This window comes from Humulus lupulus, chromosome X (genome assembly GCF_963169125.1).
Source record: "Humulus lupulus chromosome X, drHumLupu1.1, whole genome shotgun sequence".
Lineage (NCBI taxonomy): Eukaryota > Viridiplantae > Streptophyta > Magnoliopsida > Rosales > Cannabaceae > Humulus > Humulus lupulus.
The window spans coordinates 3728237-3737081 of NC_084802.1; the positions used below are offsets into that span (position 1 = coordinate 3728237).

Below are 8845 nucleotides of genomic sequence, written 5' to 3' on the forward strand. Positions count from 1 at the left end.
ATTTTATAAGTTTAACCTATAGTTTAAGAATATTAATTATAACATAAGTTTTGATTAATATAGCTGATTATGAAGATGATATTTATTATACAATAAGGTTTAGATATAACCAATAAGATCATGACACTTGTCATGTGCATGTTTATTGAAAAACTAAGTATTTTTGAGGAAAAGTTTATTAAGAGTAATATTTGAAAATCCCAGAGTCTGCCAGCAGCTTTGAAATCATTATAAGACTCAGTCAAAGTTGTTTACTCAATTCAAATTAGGCTGAAAAAGTGCAATTACGTGTATAATATTTCAGCGTATGTCGATATATCGCAGCTCTAGGGGGCGATAAATCGCCACTCGAGGAATACGAAAAACATGTAACTTCGCATGAACACCTCGATGAGCCTCGGGAACATAAGCCCAGGCGATATATTGCCACCTACCATGGGCGATATATCGGCTCTAGGGCATTATTTTTTAATGGTTTTGAAACCGAGCTCAATTCAACCCATAACCTCTTTATAAGCCCAGAATCTTTTTGACCGAGTCTTAAGCCTCTGCTGAACGAATATTTAAATGTTTTTAAAATAAAAAGTCATTATTTTTATTCAAGCTAAAAGAAGATCTTTTCATTCTTGAACTTTATAAATAGGACCTAGTGCCCAGCCATTTATTTCATTCTTCAAGCTGAGTTCAAAGCCTTAAAGCTGCTAGGTTTACTTTAGAGTGTTAAACACTTGGGTTGGGGTTATAAGCTTTATCATTTTAAGCTTATTAAACACTTGGGAAGTAAGGTTCATAGTGTGTATTTCGATTTCAAGGTGTAGTACGGTCATAGTGCATTCAAAGGTATTCCTATTCCTAGTTCACTTCTGTATATTTCATTAGTTATTATAGTTTTTCTCTACTCAAATCCTAACTTGTTGTTTTCCATTCATGGTTAGGCAATTAAGTTCTTTGAACTTGAGGTTTCATTTCGGTAAGCTCTTCTTCTCAATGGTTTAGATTCATTTCTTTTTCATCTTCTTCTTTTAGAAATACTCACCTTCTCATTAATGGTTTTTAGGAGTGACATCCCGGTATTTGGTAAGGAAAATAGGATAGTTATTATATGTTTATATGATATATATGTATGTTTTGGGGCTTATAGTTGCTTAATTAGCAAACACCAACACTTTTGCGTTCTTGGGGCTTATAGTTGCTTAGCTAGCAAACCTCATTGTAGTTTGAGGCTTATAGTTGTTAGCTAGCAAACCCCAAATGTTTACCATGTACATGGGTTAGAATTATGATATATGTTTATGTTTCATGCTTTTAGTAGAATTTCCTTGTTGGGCATTAGGCTCATTCCTTTGTTTTATATGTGTGCAGGAAAATAGTTATGGCGGCGGGAAGATTCTTGGCGGCTTGGGATTGTGTATTGAGAGAGAATGGATTCGGTGGACGACGTGAACGATTCGAGGACAAAGTTGTTTTTAGTCATTTCAGTTATGCTTTATATGTATTTTTCCGCACATGATCTTGTAACGAATTTATTTATATATAAGATATGTTTTATTTTCAAAACAATTGGATTTTATATCCTACCCCAAATTTTTATGTATTTTAACCTTTGTTTTACAGTTTTAATAAAGTTATGACTATTTTGTATGTAAGTTTTCTTAAGAATAGTGTCTGTGTGTAAGTAGTTTTAATGGTCCAAAGTCTAGAATAAGTTGGGTCATTACATAACATATGATATATGCCTGGTTGCATTGTGCGTGGCACTGACTCACTAGTTAGAATTGGCAATGGTGTCGGTATTAACTGTGAAGCTGTGACTCACTAGTTAAGTTCGGCAATAGTACTGAGCATTGGTCATATAGTATTAACTAATAAGTCAATAACGGTTTTAGCATATTTAACGCAAGCCGAAAAAGATTAGATCTAATCGATATCTGCGTTGAATGACTCATCATGAGCATTAGTTTCGGACCGACCTCAAGTTCGATGAAAACTAAAAGCGCTTTTCTAGCCTATGGCTAGTCACTTAGAGTCGGGTCAGAAGGCCCAGGTGACTGCATCGTCATATGGATGTGGGTGCTGAGCCCCGTAGTAACTCGCTCATCAGTCACTCATCTAGTTTAAGTTAGTGACTTGCTCATCAGTCACTCATTATGGTTAACAGAACATCAAGTGTTAAATCACTCATCTGATTAGAGTTATACGCTCCATTATGGTTGACAGAACCTCAAGTGTTAAATAACTCATTTGATTAGAGCTATATGCTCCATCATGGTTAACAGAACCTCAAAGTGTTAAATCACTCATTTGATTAGGATTGACTTGATAGTCATCCAATCAGGAGGGCAGGATTCCTCATCATGGATTCCCCATCATTATCTGAACTTATTTGCATGCATGAATATGACTATCATTGCTAGGCATGCACATTATGATTTAGTGACATGCTATTACTGTTCATGAGCATATTGAGTTTTCTTGCTGGGCTTCGACTCACGGGTGTTATGTGGTGCAGGTAAAGGCAAAAGAAAGTTGGATCATCCTTGAGTTGGAGAGCTTAGATGACGATGTGTACATATGCGGCTGCTCAACCGCCACGGCCGAATGTTGAAAGAGGAAATAAGGTTAAAACCTATTTTGTTGCTTAGGTCGGCTGGTTGTAAATGTTTTCTTGTAATTAACCTTTAAATTATATTTTTGGGATCCCAATGTATACAGTAAACGTTTTAGTGAAACGTTATATCTTAACCAAATTTTTTTTAACCCTAAACCGCTAATCATACTTAGATACATGATCATGGCCAAATGACTCGATTAACGAGTTTAGCACTGTTTAAAAAGGCACTCCGTAACGGTCCCAGGAGTTTAGGACGTTACACTAGTAATGGGTTCAGGTCGGTGAAAACTTATATGAATTTTTTTATTTATTAATATTATAGGCTTGAGAAGCCAAAATCATGTTGTTCATGATAGTCATTAAATGTGATTGTAGCCAAATCAGAAATTTCGATCTCAGACCGACTTGAAAACCCCAACAGGGTAAAATCTCGAATAAAATTCTGCTGAAATTAAATAATTATGGCAAAAATCAAATCGGCATAAATTTTATTGGAGAATTTAACATAAGTTAAAAAAAAATTGGAAAAATAATTTTAAGAGCATTATTGGAAAGGGTTGCTTAATTATGTGTAGTTATGGAGATAAATGGTAAATAGATTTTCCATAAAATAAAATTAAAGTATAGTGTCTCATATGATTTAATTGCACCTTAAGTTGATGATACCAAAAACTAATTTATGTGATGGTGAAAAATATGGGTAAATACCATTTTTGGGAGTAAATGGTCTTGGGATTTGATAATTAAAATAAAAAGGAAAATTGTGGTAGTTGGGGTACTTGGCTAGTCATTTTAGGAAGAGATGTGAGGTGTTGAGTGCACACATAGTCACCTAAGTCTATTTTTATGAATTTTGAGAAAATAAGAAAAATGGGGTGAAGTTTGTCACTTTTCTCTCACCCAAACCCTCTAGCCGAACCCTACCCTCTTTCACCTCCTTATTTCAGTTTTCAAACTCTCTCAAACACTCTCTCTCCCTCTACCTAAAATCCTCTCCCTTCTCTCTATAAAATACAAGAAGAAAAACAAAGGGAAAATCTTCTTCAAAGATTTGAAACTCTTAGAACAAGGGTAAGTGTTCTACTATTCTTTCCCTTTCATTTTTTGTACCCTCTTAGATTTTTATATTAATCTGAACATTAGTGTTGTTTGGGGAGGGTTTGAAGGTTTGTGGAAGCTGGAACCAAGAAGAAACCAAGACCTAGAGCCAAACAAAAAACAATAGGATCAAGAGGTATATAGTTGTTGTTTACTCTTGATTTGTTTTTGTTAATATGTTATGTGGTTGAGTTGTATGTAGGATTAGTGGTGTTTAATCTCTTTGCTATGTTGTAATGATGTAGATTTAGATGCATGATGTTGCATGCATGTACATTTTATTGCCTTGATTAGTGTGGAATCCAAATTGCCATAGGACCCTTCAAAATCTGCTTGTCATGTCTTTGGTCTGACTTCCAAGGGGTCAAACGCATCAAAAAATAATTATTTTGTAAAATTTGACTCCACTAATTTGTAAAATAGGAACATAAGTTTAGACTCAACAATCACCCAAAAAATGATTTTTAAATTAGGAGTTAAGACCTTTGCAAAATTGATATTCAATCTGCAAAATATATTATGGCAGCTAGTATTCACTTTTTGAACAAAATTATTTGAGTAGGTTATAAATGGTTTTAAAAGCTATATTTTGGTAGTATTACTTTAGACTAGGGGTGTTCATTGGTCGGTTTGGATGGGTTGGGTGGATTTTGACAAACCCAAATTTATAATCGGGTTGGTACTTTTCAACCCATAACCCACCCAATTGAAGTTCAACCCGACCATCAACTTTTTTTATAAATTTTTTTTCGAAAAAAATAATTTTCACTAATTTTTTTATTAATTTCTTTATTTTTAGTTTGTATTTGTAACTAAAATAATTGTTACTTTAAAGTATAGGGTTTTTTTTTATAAACAAATTATTTTGAATTTAGTTTTATATATGTATAATTAATAATTAAATAAATATATAATTAAAAATAGACAAATCCTTAATTAGGAGGGTCGGGTTACATTGGGCGGGTTGCTAAAAATTTCAACCCACTCAATATAATTTGGCGGTTTGAAATGAAGGTCGGATTTTTCGGGTTGCATTTTTTGTCAATTTTTTCAGGTTGGTTTGAGCGGGTTGAATTTTTTTTTTTGCACAACCCTACTTTAGACATATTGAAGATAAATCCTATAAAATAGTTTGTAAAAATTCCTCTTAATTTATGAGTTATAAATTTTACAAGTTAGGTTATTGGTACTGAAATTTTTCAATTTTGGACAGTTTCGATCTACGATTTGTAACGCCTCATGTCAGTATGACTGCCTCCTGGAATGACGATTGGCCTTGCAAACCAACACGAGTCTTTCCAGCATACTTTGTCTCCACTCGCATGCTTCCCGAGAAAGACTTTCCAGGAGGTCACCCATCATGAGACTACTCTAGGTCAAGCACGCTTAACTTTGGAGTTCTCAAGTGATGGGCTACCGAAAGGAAGATGCATCTTGTTTTCATAAATAAGAGTATTATTATTGTATATCTTATTATTTTGTAATCCAAAGTGTAATTTTCCCTTTTGTGTAAGGGTTATTTTGGCAGTCTATTTTAAAAAATGAACTTTTAGACCTCGTGTTCTGTCAAAATATTAAAAATATGAATATAATAGATCGATTATTTAAACACTCTATTTTGACTGGTTACCTGTTTTGACATTTTATTTAAAAAAATTAACATTTGGACCATGTATGTATTCAAAATATTAAAAATTCTTTATAAAAAGTAAATTATATATAATACATGTTCAGTGTAAGGGTTCACACCATTTTGAACATTCTATTTTAGTCGATTACCCGTTTGGACCATTTATTTAAAAAATTTAACTTTTGGATCTCTTGTTTTGTCACAACGTTAAAAATATGTATATATATATAGATAGATTATTTGAACCCCATGTAATCAATTACCCATTTAGACCATTTATTTTAAAAAATTAATATTTCGACCTCGTTTTTTGCGTACACGTTAAAAAAAAAATATATAGATAGATTATTTGAATCACGTATATTTTAATTGATTACTTATTTAGACATTTTTATTTATAAAATGGTAAAATAAATTATTAAAAATTTATCGAACAAATAGTTAGTATTGAATTTTTGAAAATAATATTTGACGTGGATCAAAATATATTTTATTTTATATAATTGTGATGTAATTTAATTTTTAAGCCATTTAAATATGGATTTAGAACCATTGTAGAATGTCAACCTGCAAACAAATTAAAATGCTTTTTTGCTATTTGTTTGATTATTTTTTTTAACTTTTTCCTGTTAGAACACGTGGACAGACAACTCTACACCTTTTCTTTTGGACATTTGAAAAGAATAAATATAACATAAATTCAAATTTCAAAATGATGGCGTTAATAGTTGGTCACCTACTAGCCAGAGTATTTTACCTACCTACGTCCTTAACTCCGTTAACTGCCCACCTCTTCTTACATTGCACGTAATACAAAAATATAACTAATTTTAAGCTTTTTCATTATTACGTTTGTGGTCTGAAAAATTATTTTAAAATGCAAGTTTTAATTAATTTTTTTTTTGTTTTTGAAAGTAATATATACAGGGGTCTTCATTGGATGACATCCAATGTTTTTAAGTCCATCCGATCCGATCCAATCATCTAATTGGATGTTGGATTTTTGGAACCGATTCGATCCAATCATCCAATTGGATGTTGGATTTTTGGAACGGAACCGATCCGATCCAATCATCTTGAACCAACCGATCCGATCCGATCCAATGGATGATTGGATCGGTTCGGTTCCATCTATTGGATGCATCCATTGGTGATCCGTTGGATCGAATTGGATCCATCCGATCTTTTAAAACTTTTATTTAGGCTGATTTAAAAAAAAAATTATTTCAATTATAAAAACACTAATTACTCATCCAAATAATAAAAATATTTAATTGTAATGATTTAGAAGTTTACAACACAAATCTAACATAAAATTAAAAACATAAGTCTTAATAATTTTTAGGAATCCAACATAAAATTAAAAACATAAGTCTTAATAATTTGTAGGAATCCAACATAAAATTACAATAATACATCATAATTAAATAAAAAAGTTTAGTACATCAAATATAATATATGTAAACAGTAAATGTAATAAAATATAATATATTTTAACTTTAAAAAAAATATATAATATATTTTTTATCTGAATATTAATTGGATGGTATTGAATCATTATTGGATTGGATCGGTCGGTTGGATCCATTGGATTTACATGTCATCCAAGAACCGACTGATCCAATATTGGATATCCAATTTTTAGCGGTCTGTTGACATTGGATCGGTCAGTTTGTTATTGGATCGGATCATTTCTGCACAGCCCTAATATATATATTGAAAACATATGCTAACTATATTTGAATTATTTTTATACAACTACAAAAGAAAACGTTTTTAGCCTAAATTTATAAATTAAGCTAAGGCAATCTTCAGATGGTGAATATTTTGTACCAAATTTAACTCAAAATATATGTTAATGCTATATTTAACCTACTTTTTGCATTTGTAATTCAATGCACAATATTCAAACTAGCTAAAAAAAATTAATATAATTATTAATGTTTATTTAAAACATACAAAATCAGTTACTTTTTTTTAATAAAAGATAAATTAAAAAATTAATAATGGCAAATAAATAATTAAAAAATGTCATATTTATTGTGGACTAAATTTGACCTATGTTATATTTTGTGCCAAATTTGACACAACCAAAAGTATGTGCCAAATTTGTCACATATTATAAACTACTATTGGAGTTCAATTTTATGAAGAATGGCTAAAAAGTGGCTATACACCACTTTTATAACACTCCATTAGAGATGCTCTAGATAGCCAGTTGCAAAACTTATGTCAACAAATCTTGATGCTATAGGTTAGACTTTTGGCGTTAGTTTTAACTAACACCTTAAGATAATAATGCAGTTGTTAACGTCATCTAAAAGGTTTTAGGCGCCTTAGAGCAACTCCTATAATGGTAACATTATTGGTTGACAAAGATACATAATATATAATAAAAAAGGAAGGTAATGCTGCTCAGTAGTGGCAATGTCAACGTTATTAATGTCTCTCTTGTTTTTTTAATATAAAAAGTGAATTTATTCATTTGATACCATGCGTTTTTACAAAGTATTATTTTGGTACCCTCTTTTTCAACAATGCTCAAACTGTCATTAGCTATATATAACTAAGTAATTAAGTTTGAATTTAGAATTCATATAACTAGGAGTATTTTGATTAAATTAACAAAATTTTATTAATTAAATTTCAATTTAAGATACTAAATATATACGATTTCAAAATATAAGATACCGAATATATATGATTTTAAAATATAAAGTACTGAATGAACATTATTATAAACACATAGTATCAAATTAATAATTTACAAAAACACATGATACATACCCTATACAAAATTATAAACAATAATATTGAGGCTCACTTTACTGTTTGCAACTAGAGTGACTCTTGCATTGGAGTTGCTCTGAGCCAAATGTCCGATTAGAAAAAAGAAAGGAAAAAAATTCTATAAGTGCAAATTACAGCATACATAAACAAAAATGAGGCATGATTATATAAACATACCCAAAAATCTTATCATACAAAGTTTTAGATTTATGTTCCATCTTTTCAATAATAATAAAAATAAATAATTTTAAGCTTTTTCATTATTATATTTATGATCTCAAAAAAATATTTAGAAATATGAGTTTTAAGTTTTTTAAATTTGAAAAAATTATAAAAATATATATTAAAAGTACGCTAAGTGTATGCAAATCTCTATAGTTGGAGGATTGTGAAGTTTTGATTTTATTTTAGGGTTTATACTTTTTTGGATCCTGTGCTTTTTTTTATTATCTGTTTGGACCATGTGTTTTGATAAATTATTTTTTGGACTCTATATTTTGTAAAATGGTTAAAATAGAACCCTAAATCCGATTTTAGTTAATGTTTTCTCAACTAAAATCACAAATAATTTACCAAACTAACAATTCAGAACAAAAATAAAATTATTCTGCTTAAAAACTGTGTTATTATATTTAATTTTTTCTTTATCAAAATTGAGTTTAGGGTTCTATTTTAACTATTTTACAAACACATACGGTCCAAAAAATAATTTGTCA

At 30.4% G+C, this 8845-nt stretch overlaps 1 long non-coding RNA gene across 1 annotated transcript; it reads left to right on the forward strand.

Annotated features, from left to right (window-relative positions):
• The first annotated feature begins 3563 nt into the window (after positions 1-3563).
• Positions 3564-5317, forward strand: LOC133806991 (uncharacterized). Its single transcript, XR_009879100.1, has 3 exons — positions 3564-3682; positions 3755-3845; positions 4923-5317. It is a non-coding gene; the product is annotated as an uncharacterized LOC133806991 (long non-coding RNA).
• Positions 5318-8845: the final 3528 nt, after the last annotated feature.